The sequence below is a fragment of the Amia ocellicauda genome, chromosome 13 (genome assembly GCF_036373705.1).
Source record: "Amia ocellicauda isolate fAmiCal2 chromosome 13, fAmiCal2.hap1, whole genome shotgun sequence".
In the NCBI taxonomy this organism is placed as follows: Eukaryota; Metazoa; Chordata; class Actinopteri; order Amiiformes; family Amiidae; genus Amia; species Amia ocellicauda.
In genome coordinates this window covers 16,765,403-16,784,367 of record NC_089862.1, presented here as the reverse complement: position 1 = coordinate 16,784,367, position 18,965 = coordinate 16,765,403, and positions in this window count along the sequence as shown.

The following is an 18,965-nucleotide window of genomic DNA, read 5'->3' as shown; positions in this document are numbered from 1 at the left end:
TTATTACTAAAATGTGATTAAAACAGATTTTGTTAACTAAAATAAATGTGATTTTTGTAATTTTTGTTTTGACTTAAAATTAATGCAGCTAGTATGAATACATTATTATTATTATTTTAATTTCTTGGTAGACGCCCTTATCCAGGGCCTAATTAAATAAAAAATGTTCGCAAAAGCATTAGCGGCATATCTGCAAATTAATATCGCACTGCTAAACTTTTGTGATTTGTGTCGCAAAACGACCTTCTTGCAGTTCTTTCTCGCACAACGTGAGGGATTAAAACACAAATTGCACACACCTGCTACTAGAAAACTACAAAACTGTAATCAGTCGTGATTTCATTTTTAGTTAGATTCTACTTTCTTCAATTTTTTAATGTAAACGTCATGATGTACAGTTTTGTAGTTTGCTGTTAGCAGCTGGGTGAAGGGGAACTGCTCCAAATATCCATATTTTCTTAGTTTATTCTCTAAGTAGAAACATGTTCTGTGGAGTGAGTTTTTCATGTCCAGCTCATTGTATGAACCAGAAATCAGAGATCAAAAAATATGTGTAATATGATCATGAGTGAGTGAGTGAGAACTGCACATGCATGTTCTCCAAAGGGGAATCCAGGTGCGTGCACAGTTTGCACTCTGCTGCAACCTACACAGCAGTGCCTGGAATAAAATAATCATGTTAAATAAATGCAACAGTCCTGGGTGGTGAAATAAACTTCTTATGACTACAAACTGATGGATCATTCGGAAAGAAAGGGTGATGGGGCAATCGAACGTGCATAAAATGTAATTTTTTTGTAACTTAGCACCCCCATGACGTCATGGCATATTTTTTTATCTCTGATTTCTGGTACATAGAATGTGCTGGACATGAAAATCTATGCTTTTTCAGTGGAATTCCCCTGTAAAGTTGTATTTAATCCCACCCAACAAAACAATGGGAGTGGTCACATTTTTGCTGTATTAAATCGAGAAAACAACCTGATAATGCTCTCTGGTTTTAGACTTTGCGAATACCCAAATTCGTTAATGCTGATTTTGTAGATGCTGAGGTGCTGCTGTACATAGTTGTATTAGACTCTTGACAATTAAATATATACACTACCAGTCAAGTTTTTTACCTCCATTTTTCCAGTTTTTACTGAAATGTACACAGTTTAATGTGTCAGTGTGCTCTGAAATTAAAGTATAAAACAAATTAACAATTGGAGATGAAAAAGAAATCATGGAATCATTTTGTTTAACAAAATGTAACCCCTTAAGCTGACAAACCCCTCTGGTACATCAAATATATATTGGCCCCCACAAGCAGCACGTTTACCCCCCGGGCTCTGAATGACGGCAGTCGACACAGAAACTGTAAATCAGATGTGTTTGAGAATGAAACGCACTGGTAGCAAGAGAATAAGCTTTCAAACGATGTGCACATTGTAGGAATACAGTGTCACTTATATGCACAGGAACTGCGTGTAACGCTGCCAAATAATCTTGAAGAGGGTGTAGTAACACAGTATATAACTCTGAAATGTACATTATTTTTCAATTTTTAGTAACCTAATCTTTTTTTTTAACCTCTGGTGGTTTACCACTTACCTTTGTACCATTTCAGGTTATTCACTGGACTCTAACTGCTTAAATTTCAATAAAAAACTGGGGTGATCTATAACTTTTGACCAGTAGTGTAGATAAATGTCATATTTTGTTGGATGTTATTTTTCATGTAGAGTGGTTGGAGAGACTTAATAAAGATAGTGTACCTAATAAAAGAGTTAAAACAAGCAGGCAATAAAATGGATGGTAGAGTGATCTGCCTCATTGTACATGTGTCAAGTTTTCATTAATTACACAAAAAATCTAATCAATTTCATTTTTAGGACGATACAAATTAATTTTAGTTATATTATACTTGCTCATACTCCAGCGATAACCTACTATTGCAGTCATAGCAGGAAACCCATGGCAAAAGATGTAATTATATGTCATCTCTAGTTCATCCCTGTGCAAAGTACAATTGTCCAGGCACCTGCAATAAAGAGGAGCTATTAGACATGTAAAGATGTGGAGAGCAGTGCAGAATGTGTGTTGCCGTATGATGGCAACTAAATTGGCCATGCAGATGATAATTATATAGTTTCTTATTTCCTCCCTTTTCATGAAGCAATCCAAGCATGAGGCCTTTCAACATTTCCAGCAGGGATCTTGTATCCTATTTTACAGTTCGTTGGAAGTGAAGCAAAAGCCAGTGAAATGACGCCTTGTGTCAGTGGGGAGCTAGGTCATACAAGCAGTGTAACAACACGGCTCCTCTCTGCTCTTTGCCTCAGTCGATATCACCCCATCCCGCCATCCTACACTGGTCCAGATGAGTTGCATATCTACATTTATTAACGTTGCTTCCACTTCATAAATTCTAAACATGCAGAAATTGATTGTTAAAAGAGGCATGACAGCAATATACTTTATTTTCCTGGGCTCTATAATTTAATACTTCACCTACCTTATAAAAGGTATTGTATTGATAAAATACAAAATAAAAATAATAGCTAGCTTCCTTTTTTTCCCTCTTTTCATACCATTCATAGTTATTTATTTATTTATTTATTTATTTATTTATTGTATGAATTCCATGCAATAAAAATGAACTAAACAATATTAAACTGCCAAATGCAGGGATATGCCTTGTAAACAACTATGTTTTGTGATAATATTATAAAATCCTTGTCATAAGATGTATTATTTTTGTCAGGGATTGTATCCTTTATTGAAATCATTTATGAAAGCAAATTGATATGCATTGTTGAGGCAGTAACAGAATAATTCAGAAAACCTTGCAAAGGATCTGAATTTAAAACAATACATTATCACATTAGGGTAAAACCTTGTTAGAATTCAGGTTTCACTGAGATTAGCTTGGATGGTTAAGACAGCAAAAAGCAAGCACTGAATGTCATCAAACTCCTTCAACACTTGAATGTTACTTCACTGATTGAAGGAACTTCTTTCCGTCTGAAAATTTTTGATAATATTAATACAAGCTTCCTTGGCTCTCAGTGTAGATATTGTAGAAGTCACATTATTTATTACCCCGAGGACTGTCTAGAAATAACGGCCTAATTCCACCTAGTGCCACTCATGTGAAGTTTATTCAGCAAGTAGCATGGTTCTGTTTAGAGTGCCATACTGTTGTTACATTATTGAAGTATATTCCCAAACCAAATTAAAATGTTGACCTAATAATATTTCCATATAGCTCTTTCACAAAGGATATCTCCTCCAACTTAATGTAAATCAATTACTGGTTTTAATGTACAACTGACTTGGTCTGGACATACATACATACAGATTTAAATACATGTAGAAAAATAAAAATGGGAATAAAAGTGTAATACACATAATCCTAATTTACTGTTCTTGAGAAAACAGAGATGCAGAGGGAAATACATATCACTGAAACCGGCAAACTTCCTGTCAATATTACCTCAAGGCACTGTGCTAATCACAGATTGATGTGACTTTTTCAACTTCTACATGGCTTTCTCAGATTACCAAATAAACAATTGAATTCCCTATATGGCCTCACACGCAGCCTGGTACTTATAATGTCATTACATTGTTTTTCACAGATGTAAGAAGACCAGTCAAACTGCCACTCATTTTTATTTGAAAGAGTTCTTTCTCAGGTGAAGAAACACACATTTCTTCTCATGCTTGTTTCTACTGAAATTCATGTATTCATATTGCAGTGCAGCAAGGCTGAAGAGGGGTGAGCTCAGAATAGGGCAAGTTCATTGGGCTTCACTGTTGTCATGAGATTGGTGCATGGCTACCACTCTGCTCAGTCTAAGCTTGTCCATCTAGTTATCAATACGGATTTCCCAGGGTCTGCTTTGGTTGGTCAGATGGAGTGCCGCTGATCTCCACTCACGTTTTATGGTCTTTTTTGGTCTTCAATCTAAATTTATTTTGCACCCCAAATACAGTAATTGCACCACCCATGGATTGATAGAGAGAAGGTGGCAACCCTTACTAATGACATCTCAAATCAGCAAAAAAAGTCTATAAATTAAGATCAAAATAGTAAAAGGAAAAATAGCAATTTATACAGAAGAATGAAAGAATGAAGAATTTATACTCAAGAATGAAATATTGACTGCATAGTTTGATGTACAATGATGCTATTTGTTAAAGCTTATATAAGCTAATTGTACTGGTCTTATTTTATTTTATTTTATTTTAAAAGCACACATACATACAATACAACACAATAAAAAGCTCCAACACTTCTCACTAATGTCCTGCCAGTCACCACAGTAGGAAATTATAATAGATTTTTCTCAGTTTTGTTTGCTTGTATTACATGTGATAATTATAGCATTACAATGGCCACATTTTCCCATCAGCGGGGGCACAATGGTTGTGGGACACATTTTCCAGAATGTCCTTGAAAGAGTCAGAATCACAAAGATAAAAAAGTAAAGATTAAAATATCTTCGCTGTCCCTTTGTTTATTGCAAAATAAGTAAAAGTGTGGGAAGTATCGCTGCTGTGATTGATACCGGTGCCACCATGAGAGGTCAGATTCATGATTCAAAACAAGGCCACCAACTTCATACCCTAAACAAACAGCTGATGCTCTTTTCGCACAGATTTACAATTAGCCTTGTTATCTTACGATCCTGGAGATGGCCTCCACCTGACTCTGAACTCATAATTTAAATTCTCATAAATATACCACTATGTTAACTTGCTGTGTAAACAGGACATCATTTATTTTTTTAGATATATGAGTGAATCTAAAACTGAGGTAAAACACCTTAAGAAGTGAAGAGTGTTTTTTATAGGCAGTCAAGTCATGAGAGTCACTGACTTGATGTGTTTAGTGTCTTCTACTTTAGCTCTGGTATTTTATTCTGAGGGATACTGTCATTTTCTGCATAAATTCAAATGGTCATGCCAGCTTTTAGTGTACAAATTCATGGTAATCCCCACGTGATATAGGTGCTGGAGGAGAAGCTTTACCCTAATTTGGTAAGCAAAGTGACTATGTAAATCATATCTGCACACTGACAGCATGACTTATTTGCTTCAGTGTGAAATGTGTTCCACTTGTTAAAATGTCAAATACTCTCCTGTTTAATCTCAAAATTCATATTTAAAGACACTGCTATAACTGTACATTTTTACTTACTTACATTTTGAATTAAATCCTAACTCATCACCCCATTTGATCCCCATGGACCAATGCTTTGATATTGGTGAGGTCAATTCTGTAAGTTACAATAATAGATGGAAAATGGCCTATTTCAAAACCCTCATTCGATCACAATTAATATAACCTTAATTAGATTATTATGAAAAGTATAATTATTCTGTTTTCTGTGCTAGGTTTTTAATCCTTATTTATTTTATTTCTATATAGATGTATAATAATAAGGAAAATATGAATAAACAAAGGAAGTAGTAACTGGATTGAAAGAAAATTAAGATAATTAGATAAATAAAAATGAATAAAAAATATTATAATTTTAAAAGATTATAGCCAGACTTTTACATATTGTTCACCCTACATGTTGAAAATACTGCACCAGATTGAATGGGGACTTGAATTTCCCTCATTGTGCTTAGATTACATATTCCTTGTGTATAGTTTTTCAGATTGTTTGTAATACATATCCTATCCTAGCAACAAACAACATTTCAGAGACATTAGATATAGTAATTACTGTGAGCAATGAAACACAGCCAGCTATAGAACATGCAGAAATATGACATTACAACAGCATGCTCAGTACACTGTGGGTCAAATGTTCAATAAGGTAAACACTTTCACAGTGCCTACTCACTAGAGCAGTAAACACACAAATCAATATTGTGTTGCTCATCAGTGGTGACAACATGTTGACCGGTATTAATCATAAGGAGTGTTATTTTTAAGACTTTTTAATGGGGAGACAAACGATTTAAAAACAAGCCTAAACTGAAAACTGCAATGCAAGCTGTTCTTATTCTACAGCATTGAGAAAATGCCATACACAAAACTCAAAGAGAAATCTATCCATCTATGAAATGTTCAAAAACAAAATGCTATTGATCCAATCCAGTAATTTTAATTAAATATTTTTTGGTACAATGCTACATATTTGTGTCATTAGTATTACTGTGCTTTAGATAAACATTTTTTTAAATATATAAATTAAATGCTAACAACATTCTGTGATGACAAAAGGTCAACTGGCCCCTCATAGTCATGAAGCTGAACTTTTAAAGTAATTTTGTATTCTAGTGTTCTGCTGTTTTAAATATTAACCGTATGTATTCCGTTTATAAATATAAAAACTTCAGGTGAGTCTACCCCATACCCATTATTTAAGTTTAAAAATAAGGATAAGATCCGGAAAACTGTCTTCATAAATGAGAGAATTGTTTTCTGTTCTGTGTATTTTGGAAATGGGCAAGGGTTTCAGCATTGGAACTGCAAACACTTCATGTAACAATAAGATGTGAAATTGTAAGAGCAGAGGGCATATTTGGAACAGCAAATGCCATGGAAGCACAACCTGTTGTAATAAGTAAGTAGGGCAGAGTACCCAATAAAGTAGAGCCTGCTTGTGAGCACTACCAATATGCCTATTTTTGTTTTTCTTTAAATAGACCTATATTTAATTAAATTAACTAAAAGCCTTTATACCGGTAGCTTCTTGTTTTTACATCAACATTTCATTTGTTGTTCCATTTATCTTAAAAAAATAATAATTTAAAACAGCAATAATTGTTTATTAAAACATGTCAAAGCAGCCTATGCGTTAATTGTTTCTTCTTTTCATTGATAAAATATAGTTTTACACTTGTCAAATGTATCTGTATGAGTAGTTAGCAAACTATATGAAAAGATAAACAATGTGCAGGACTCAAATTTGTGATTCACAACACATGATATTCATTTAAGATTATGGAGTGATGTCTTATTTCTGTTATTTAGTTAGCAGACTACAAAGTGGACTAGTCTTCAGTACAATTATGTGATGTTCGTCTGGTGTTTAATTTCAAGCATTAGCCTATGTAGTCTACTAATCTACATGTATCATTGCTAAAAATATCCACATGCAACTGTGGTTTGGTGATCTGCATTTGATCACCAAATCTGTAGCCTATATGGAAGTTCAGCCTACAAGTGATAATGAGCAAACAGTTCAATAGACATAGTGTAATGTGTGATAGGGTTAGGGTAACTATGTTCATTTTAATGACTATTTTCTGTTCAAATGTGAGTCTCTGTCCACATCAATTGGAAGATACATAGATTATCCATGGGATATACAAATTTCCCATGGCACCACCTAGTTGGTAAATATATACATTTACCAGGAAATGTTTACATTTACCGTTTTCACACATTTAGTGTAACATATATGGCAGGCCAAATTATCATTTAAATCATAATTTAAATGCATTTCAAGATATCTTCAAATATTTAGAGATATCTCTAAATCATTTCAAGATATCTTTAAATCATTTAGAGATATCTGCAAACCATTTAGAGATATCTTAATAAGGTGCATTTTAAAGATATCTCTAAATGATTTGCAGATATCTCTAAATGTTAATTTGGCAAAATTGTTAATGGCAATTTGCTGTCCCCATCATAATATATATTCTCCACTTGAGCATTTGTAATCATGAGTGCATTCACTTATTGTAGACCCATAGAACACACATATGTGTATATAGAGTATTATTATTATTATTATTATTATTATTATTATTATTATTATTATTATTATTATTATTATTATTATTCCTTATCCAGGGCGACTTACAAAATATAAACAGGAAGTCATTTGAAGATATCTCTAAATGATTTGCAGATATCTTTAAATGATTTACAGATATATTGAAATCATTTAGAGATATATTGAAATCATTTAGAGATATCTTTAAATCATTTAGAGATATCTTGAAATGATTTAAAGATATCTCTAAATGTACTTTTAAATGAGATATCTTGCAATGATTTAAATATATCTCTAATTGATTTGAAGATACCTTTAAATTAATTACAGATATCTTAAAATGATAATCTGTCTTTCCATATTATTGTGAGTTTTAAGGTAAAGTAATTTGCTGATGGATGTTTCATGGTGATCAATGGTGTATTTCAGGTTAATGGCAATTTGGAAAGCTGATTTTTTGTTTCCTATTATCATTATCCTATATTGTTTTGGGTCTGTTGTGCACTGCTCAGTACTGTACATCGTGCTGTAATCCTAACTTTATAGAACATTATTTATGGATTTCTAGTTCCACAAGTGACCTAAAAAAAACACTTGGGTAAAATCAGTAGCACGAAGTATTAAACGATTAGATGCGAGGCACACGCCACAGCTGTATACTTTTTAATTGTAAGAAATGGTCATAAGCCAGCCATGGAATCGGTGATGTCAGTGTCTCGAGTATTATTCTCGTGCATGTAAACCACCCTTTCTGTGATTTTCCTTCAAAAACAGCACACGAACTGTACGTAGAGCTAATTTACATATGAATTCACTCCTTTCCCCTTAATTTGTATGATGTCGGGTAAACAGCAGCTCATCCCAAGTGCAATAAACTAAAACCGTCTAAACCCAGAGAGGGAGAGGGTAATTTAATCTTTGACTCGAGCATATTGCATCGAGTAAGAGTAAAACACATGTTAACTGTGCCATTGTGACTTTACAAATTAACCTTGTGATTTTACTTTTTGTTTCTTCTTTCTGCACCAGCTAAACAAACATAAACCTTCAGGTTCCCAAATTGAAATTATATTATAGCCATTACACGCTAAGGAAAGGTAAGTGTGTCACCATACCTACAGAAAAGGAAATCAAATAAGACAATCATGTATCCATGATTACCTTTCACACTGAAGGGTTTTCTGTGATAATTTCTAGAAAAGTCAATCAATATATTCAGATAAAGTGGCTGCTAGGCAAATAAATGCAACTGGAACACCTTAAAACTAAGACAGAAGACACAAGGCCAACCATTTCCTAACAAGCACTCAACTTGAAATGTGGGAGATGCTGGCGAAATGTGGGAGAAAATGTTAAACATAAAATGCTTTGAATGGATACTTAACTAAACAAATTGGTCAATAGAGCATTTGATTAGAGAATGTTTGACACACAAAGCAACGGCTTTACTTTTATCATAGCAAAAGGAAACAGTAAATGAGAAAAACAGGCAAAATATTCCCAGAATGCTTTGTAGTGCCTGCAGTAAAATAACATTGGAAATGTGAAATTTAAGGGTTTGTTTTACTTGTGTGGAAGGAGTAGGTATAGTGGCACGAAATAATTAAAATTACCATCACCATGCCATACGTCACTGGTGAGAAACATTTTTTTGTTTTACATCATACAGTGAGACAAAACTGCATTGCTTCATTCAGAAAGAAGGAAAACAGATTTTGAAATCCTTGGTGTCACCATTTTCCTTGACCTCAACAACACTGACATTTTCTAGCTTGATAGCTGCGTAATAAAGGAAGATCACCAATGTATGTTTGGGGATATAATTAGGCCTGAATATACATTCATTAAATATAATATTGTTCTACACGGCTACAATACAATACTCATAGAGTGAGGAGAAAAAGGGTATTTTGACTACAGTTGTTTGCAGGAAAACACAACGTATTGCATGTGTTTAAAATTATTCATATAAAATAAGAATGTTGTATTTGATATGCTATTTTGTGAGTTTATGCTGCAAATCAGATACTTTGATATAAACGAAGCTCTGCACTTTCAATGCAACAGTACAGGTTGTCCATAGAATTTTTTTAAGAAGAAAAAGTGATTTATTTTACATTAGTGTGGCCTTTTTCGAGTTTGAGCATGGGCAGCCAAGTCTGTGATGATCGTTCTTTGTGAATGCCTGTCTGGATGTGCATTTTAGATGTTTTGAAGGTCACATCTGTCTGTCACCCGACATCATCCACCCATATTTGTTTCTGTTGCCCTTTGAGTAACTTGGGGTTGCTTTAATTTTCTTACAGAGCTAAACACTCCTACTATTTCCTGTTGCTTCCATTGCTGAACACCAGGGCTTAAGAAGGTGCACTGCATTGCATTGCATCCCCTTTCCTATTACGAAATACCATATAAGCAAGTTATGACGAGGCATATTTGACTTACATAAATTCTATTCTCCACTCTCAAACCATTTTCAATTTTAGAATTTAATATCTAGCTGGCATTTAAATACGTACAGCAGAAGCCCTGTGATGCAAATATCTCATCTTCTACTGGAATATAAACTTTTGACATTTTGTAAATATCACAGGAATTAAACATATTTTTAAAATAAAATAAATCAAGGAACAAACATGAGTTTATTTAATATAATGTCTGTGCAGTGCTATACTTCCTATGCATGGAATGTAATAAAGGGAAATGACGCAGTTACACAGCAGACAGATGGTGGTGACCTGTAAGATGACCTATGTGTGTTGTTAAAATAAATTAATGTTATTAATGTGTGAATCAAGAGAGACTTGAAGAAACCTTGAAAGATGCTTTCCACAAAGAATTGTAGTTAGTGATTGAATAATAATAATAATAATAATAATAATAATAATAATAATAATAATAATAATAATAATAATAATAATCCTGAAAGAGTACAGAAACTATCAGACATCTGAATATGGTGAGTGCACAGTAAGACTGCATTGTTTTCCTCCCAGTACAAGGAGGTCATCTAGTCTGCTTAATTAAACCACATATTGATTTATTATAAACGAGATCCTTTAATCATCTCAATTCGTTTTTTTTGTATTAAGGCACATTGACGAGCTGATTAAGCTGCAGCAGCTTTATTACTAATATGTCTTATTCAATATTATTTCTTAGAATGTGTAAATTAAATATTTAATTTCAGTTTACATGTAGGAACAAATCGTTTGCCAACAACAACAAAACAGCACTGATTCACGGAACAATTCATATAAAATACTGAAATCACTGAACATTTTCACATTTTGTTGTATTTGAGGCATTTTTCCCCTTTGATTTACACAACCTATGCAACACTTTGAAGAGACAGGAGATTTTGTATTGTGAAACAACAGTTAATAAAAAAAAAAATTCAACACCCCCCTCTCCCCCCAACCCCCCGAATCAATTCTTCGTAGAACCACCTTTGGCAGTTATTACAGCTGTGAGTCTTTTGGTCTAAGTCTCTAACCAGGTTTTTACATCTCAATTGTGAAGTATCTGGCTAATCCTAGTGGCACAATTGTTCAAGCTCTGTCTAGTTGGATGCTGATTGTTAGTGGACAGCAACCTTCAAGTCTTGCTACAAATTCTCAATCAGATTCAAGTCCAGGCTCTGGCTGGGCCATTCTAGGACAGTCTTGTATTTAAGCCACTCCAGTGTTGCTATGGCCTTATAGTTTTCTTTCATCGAATGACAGAATCTTTATCCACATCTTTCTGCAAATGTGTGTTCCAAGCAGTGTTTTACACGGTCTTTTCAGGCTTCTCTGATCAAAGTCTTTCTTACCTGTCTGTTCAGTTTCTCAATGTCCTGTGCCACCAATGAGTAATTTATATAGTGCAGATGAACTGTATCGGCTAATATCACTTTCAGTTTGGAGGTATTTGATAGATCTTGGAGAACAAACAAAATGTGCAAAACATACTGATCTTTTACATCTGTAGAATCTTTACCAGATGTAACATTTTGGACATCTGCAAAACAGCAATTTAGGGTAAATAATCCCTTCTTAGTTGACCTGCTGTAGGAAAAGCTCCTGCATTCATTACATGCTTGTTCAGCAATGCATGTATTTTGGGATTACCTTTTTTAACAGGGGAATTCTAGCACATCTCATTGACATTCATCATTTATTTTCCACTTAAAGCTGTTAATCTCTGCATCTGCTTTCGGGTCGGAAACACTGCCCAAAGGGGGAGGGGCTACGCAAGTTTCCATGGATACCTCATCAGAAAAATAAATCAATCAAAGCTGCCTATAAGCCCCTGTGTGAGTCAGTCAAACAGTCCCTTCCTCTTTCCTGTTTGAATATATGGTGACACACACACAGGAACGTCCTCTTTGCCGTTTTGCCTCTGGACCCCTCAGATGTAAGCAAAATGTCTCTTGTTTGTTGCCTTTTTATTCTAATAAATAATATATCCACCCTTTGAGTTGCTTTATTTTATTTTATTGATTTTGTGTGATTTTGTGTTTTTTAAATGGCATAAATCATGATGTTGAATCAAGCAAAATAATCCACAGTTTCTCATGCCAAACAACAAAATAGTGTCAAATTACATAGCTGACCTGGCTGACACCGACTGTGACATAAACATCATGTTTTACAAACTACAAGGTTGTAACTATAAACATATGTATTTCAAAACAAACAGTTTCAACACTTTTTAAAATCAATTTTGCTTGACACCAGATGCACTATACCTAATCCAAATCAAACGTCAAAATGACCTGTAAAAAGTGCTTCTGTCTGGGGTATAATGACATTTCTGAAACCAAACTGATTCTTCTGCTAGACAGCTCCCTAATTAACCTGCCAAACAGTTTTTCGAATATGATCTATGTAGCAGAGAATTAAGTCTTTTAAGTCAAACAATAGTGGTTGTCATTACTTTCACACTTCTTCAGACAAATAACAGATTAGAAATGCTATTACACATAATTCTAATGGAAAGAAAACATGCTGTGACACATTGTTCTTTAAAAGTTTAATGTTCTCAGATGGTCTGACTAATAATTAACAGTATTTTAACCAAGTAACATCAAAACAGATTAAAAAAAAAAAACTTTTCTGACATTATATCCCATTTAGAAAATAGGACAAAGTTTGCCCCTGTTTCATCTGAAGTGTATAGTGTTTTTTTTTATGTTACATGTTTTTTAATGATACAACCAAAGTAGACTGATTGTTTACAGCTATTTTATCAATTATCAATACACTTTTATAAGATATGATTCATCATTTATAATGAAGATTTGAAACACAATAGCGCTTGGCAGCTCCCAAAACACTCTTTTGTTTATAATTAGTTTATTAAATACATTATTCATAAAAAAAAGAATTATTAATGGTTCCTAACTGTTTTATACACAATTTATCAATCATATATTAATTACAGCGTTATATATAAGCATTACACTTTACAATAAGGTACCGTGATTCCTCATTAATTAATATATGAATACCATAGGATTTAAACATCAATACCTCTTGAACATCATCTAGTTCTAATGTTGATTACATGAACCCACACTTACTCTAACCCTAACCCTGTTATACATGTGATTAACATAAGAACTCAGATGAAGTGCATGACATTTATCCTGTGGTATTAATATATTAATTCATGAGGAATCAGAGGAATCGTATATATTATTCTGTAAACCCACTGACTGTACTATTACTTACAGAGGATCAAATACAGTTAGGTCCAAATATATTTGGACAATTTTCATCATTTTGGCTCTGTATGTTACCACAGTGGATTTGAAAGGAAACATGATCTTTAAGTGTGGACTTTCATCTTTAATTTGAGGGTAGTTACATCCAAATTGGGTGAACGGAATAGGAATTACACCCATTTGTATATGTGGACAAACTAACAATCATGAATTCAATTGTGAGTTTCAATACTTGGTTGCAAATCCTTTGCAGTCAATGACTGCCTGAAGTCTGGAGCCCATAGACATCACCAGATGCTGGGTTTCTTCCCATGTGATGCTCTGCCAGGCCTGCACTGCAGCTGTCTTTAGTTCCTGCTTGTTCTTGGGGAGTTTTGCCTTCAGTTTTGCAAGTGAAATGCATGTTGGATTCAGCTCAGGTGATTGACTTGGCCATTGCAGAACATTCCACTACGTCGCCTTAAAAAAGTATTGGGTTGCTCTCTCAGTATGCTTCGGGTCATTGTCCATCTGCACTGTGAAGCGCCGTCCAATGAGTTTTGAAGCATTTGGCTGAATCTGAGCAGATAATATAGCCCTAAACACTTCAGAATTCATCCGGCTGCTTTTGTCAGCTGTCACATCATCAATAAATACAAGGGAACCAGTTCCCTTGGCAGCCATACATGCCCATGCCATAACATGCTGCACAGATGAGGTGGTGTGCTTCAGATCATGAACAGTTCCTCTCCTTCTAAAAAACTCTTCTCTTCCCATCATTCTGGTACAAGTTGATCTTTGTCTCATCTGTCCATAGGATGTTGTTCCAGAACTGTACAGGTTCTTTAGATGTTTTTGGCAAACTCTAATCTGGTCTTCCTGTTTCCTGTTCACACCTTGTGGTAAACCCTCTGTATTTACTCTGGTGAAGTCTTTGACACAGATATGCCTGCCTCCTGGAGGGTGTTCTTGATCTGGCCAACTATAGTGAAGGGGTTTTTCTTCACCAGGGAAATAATTCTTCTGTCATCCACCACAGTTGTTTTCTGTGGTCTTCCGGGCCTTTTGGTGTTCCTGAGCTCACCAGTGCGTTCTTTCTTTTTAAGAATGTACCAAATAGTTGATTTGGCTACACCTAATGTTTTTGCTATGTCTCTGATTGTTTTGTTTTGATTTCTAAGGCAAAACTGAAGGCAAAACGCCCCAAGAACAAGCAGGAACTAAAGACAGCTGCAGTGCAGGCCTGGAAGAGCATCACCAGGGAAGAAACCCAGCATCTGGTGATGTCTATGGGTTCCAGACTTCAGGCAGTCATTGACTGCAAAGGATTATGTTAGTTTCTCCAAATACTTTTGAGCCCCTAAAATTGGAGGGACCACATATATAAATGGTTGTAATTCCTACACTGTTCACTCAATTTGGATGTAACTACCCTCAAATTAAAGATGAAAGTCTACACTTAAAGGACATCTTGATTGTTTCCTTTCAAATCCATTGTGGTGGCGTACAGAGCCAAAATGATGACAATTGTGTCACTGTCCAAATATTAATGGACCTAACTGTATAGAGTGACTTAAAATCAAAATCTACTTCTAAGAAATGCACATAAAACAATAAAGAAATCATATGTGTGTAAATATATAGAGAAATGGACAATATGTATTTACAACAAACAAAAACACCATATATATGTATATAATAGCAAGAGATTGAGAGTACATGTAATACTTTTATTTCATTTGTATTTAAAAACTGAAATAAAAACATAAAATTGGATTTTGCCTAGTGAAATAAGCTCTTTCTTTTCTTCAGGCACATGAAAATGTACTATATTGTGAGACCTTGTTTGCACAGAATGGTACACACAAATCACTTTTATCTTGAGCTTTTCTTAAGGGACAACCAATTATTCCAAACATACATTTCTCATGACAGCTTGAATGCAAATCTCCTTTAGTTGAAAAAGAGTACAGTAGGTTAATTGCCTCTTAATAATAAGGTACTATTACAAATCAACTTAAGTACGTTTGGTTATAAATTTCAATAGTTTCCTATCACATTAAATTCTGAAATTTAAATAGGACTTCAATATAAAGAGACATCCCTTTGTATACCTTACAACAGCAAAGCTCATCAGAATCTGTTTTCTAACCATAGTAAAGCCTGAAGGTTAATTACTACAGAACAGACAATAATTTGCTCTTTGTAGTAGTAGTTATCTCATTGCACAGCTGGTCTGTTTTGCCAAGTAGCATGCCATTAATCACACCTAGCTTGACTTAGAGTTGTGTGATTCATCATGTTCTTCCCTACAGCTACTTTGCTTGTCCTGGATAGAGATAAACCCCTAATTTAACATGGCAATGTCCAACCTTGAATATCATTTTAGTCTTCTTAAAAGTTAAAGGTCAAATGAAATGTGCAAAGAACTGAACATGTACAGAGAAAGGCTACATCTAATTTCACTGCTGCAGACACTGATGATGTCAAGTATGAGTTTGTCAGCTTGCTTGTGAAATGGACAGAAAGGGAAAAAAGTTTCTAAACTGCATGCCTATTATTCACATTTGTAGAGTAATGAAATATAGTTAAATGTCTCAGGGGTAATAAATACACAGCGAGTTTAAGTGCCAGCTTGTTTTTATGTAAGAGTTCTACGGAGCTGGTAAATGACTGTATTTAATCAAAGGAAACAGCAAAGCTTTTTAGCATATGAAATCTAATCGTGAAACTGTGAAACCCGAGACCCCCAGAGTTGTTCTACAAAGTGCCGGTGTACGTAAATGTATGTTTTCTTTCCTACCCCACTGGAAGAGTTTCATGCCAAGGCAAATACCTTCCTTGTCCTGACATGCAGGTAAACAACGTTGCAGGAATTATTTTTTGATATATTTGATTTTATATGTAAAACAACATAAAATATAATAAAACAAATTTTAATGCAAGTATATTGATCGACCTCTTAATTAGTCCAAAATTGATACAAGAAACCCTGTCCATTGCATCCACTGTTACTGCACATGATTAGAAAATGGTTACAAAAAATGGTTAGTAAAAATGATTAGAAAGGAATTTATAATGAAATAATGAAAAGATACATATAGAATCCTGCATGAGAAGGGAGGTAATATGACTTGGGAATTGTAAGACTTTAGAACACTTCCAATTATTTTCTTCCCAATTCTTATAATCTGTTACACTAAACGTAATATATACCAGCACTACACATTTCTTTCTCCTTGCTTCTCATTTTTAATAGAGCAGATTGTCTAGTTAAATTATTCATTTTTTTGTTTTTGTTTTGTATTTCAGTGGCTTTTTTCAGTTATTTACTTTATTTATTTGTATGTAGTTGCTTTTGCACAAATATTTACAAGGATTGCATCTGATAGTTATGTATTTATGTATTTGTTTCCACATAGTCTTTTGGTCTCAGTTAAACAAAAATCCCATTTTGTCATAATAATCCTGTTGCAGACATGGACTGATAATTTATTTTAGACTGTATTTTTTCATACTGCTACTGGTGCTCCATTGCTCTCTCATTTCACTTGAATTGTATTTTAAATTTTTCACAGAGAACCTTAACTGTTGTTATTAATTGGAAAGGTCTGTGCTTTCAGAGTTCTGCCATTTGTTTTTTATGAAGTATTGGAAACTGCTGTCTTAACTCAATCAATTACAATCTTTACTAGTTCTAGATGGGAAAATGAGGTTTAGCAATACATAACACTAAAAATAAACAAATGTCACCAGACAAGTTTATGTTTGTTATGTTTTATGTTTTATGTAACTATAAAAACGTACTAATGAGGTACAGACATTCAACTCATCATATCATCTGTGTTCATCCATTTTTTTTGTATCTAATAATGGCCAATATTGGGTTTCTAAAGAAAAACAGTTTATTTAAATCATCTTAATGAACTGAAATACAGGAAATTAGGTAGGCATTTGAGTCTATTTTATTATAGTTAACAGACTTACAAAGCAGATATTTATTTTTATGTTTCCCTTAAAACCATTCACATTCTCATAGAATTAGGAGGAGAAAATATGTTGAAATCAAACCCCCAAAATGTTGCACTCTAGTTTTTACTTAAATCATGAGATGTACTTCTAATTGTAAAACTGGCATTCTACAACTTAGCTATTGCACTCCCATTAGTGAAATCCAATTACAGATCCAATTAGCATACCACATTAACCAAAATCATGGGAATCACATTGTTTTTCAGCATTAAAACTCTTAGCCCTTTTTAAAACCTTTAACAACCCATAAAAATCAATTTACTTCAAGGCTTGGCTACTGTTAGAGCAAAAACAGAGGTAGAAATGTTACTGTAAGCTACATAAACACCAGATGGATGCAATAAAGGAGCAGTATATGGAACAAGAAACCAGTTTCACAAAGTGAATGAACTTCAAGTATAAATTATTATTCTCTGAGAAAAAGTAGTTGAGAAGTGATATTAGATTGCAATTTGCCCTTGTTTTCCAGCCAGCCAGCCTATAAACAAGAGTTTCCTGGCACAGATGAGCAACCCTGGAGACCAGTGTGCATACCATATTTCAGACTTCACCAAGACATTTTCATTAGCATTATTACAGAGTAATCGAGCCCTGCCTCATAGCTTAGAGACAATAGATCTATGCAATGTAGAATACCTTATGCGGCCAAATATCTACTAATAAGGTGTGGATTCATGTAAAGCACAATAAGAAATAAGGTCATAAAATCTCTCAGTGGTAGGCTAGTTCTTATTTAATGATTTCAGACCTCCTAGGAAAGCACACCAGCTGTTACTTCTGAGCATTTACTCAGAAACTGTAAACCATAAAACCATCTCCAGTAGTAAAAACTTCACCTTGAGCAGGTCGAGAACAGCCGGTTGGGGCTGCACTCTGATGGCCAGTTTGTGGTTTCAAAACAGAGGATTAGTGGACCACTCTGAACTTAAATCTCATATATCCCTGCCTTTCATCCCAGAGCTCTTATGCAATGTTGACTTCTATTTCAACCTGATATGATTCCAAACCATTCTATTAATCAATTCATTTTGTTTAGAAAATGCACCCACTTAAGTGACATTTTAATCCAACTCCTTGGATTGTATTTTTCTCTGTTATTGCACCATGTATCTCTGCACCATGTTATTGAACTACAACTAAGATTCTGCAAAGAAAACAAGTACAAAATCTATGATATCAAGATTTAAAATCACCTTTTCAGCTACAACCCTCCAACTCCTACATCCATGCCATGTTCATGTACTACACAACTGGTATGTGCCTTTTAATAACACTCATTTAAATTACAGTATGGACATGAAAAGAAATTACAATAGGTAACAAAACTTAAATGCTCAATTAAACAAGATATAGAAGGTCTATATACAAAGGGCTTCAGAACCAACCTAATATTTCCCATATATCTGTTTTGGAAACTGACAGTAGCTTCAAAATTCAAAAGGTCCTATCACTATTACAAGAATGCGTTTTGTAGGAGTTTCCACATTTGTTGTACACTGCTAACTCCAGATAAA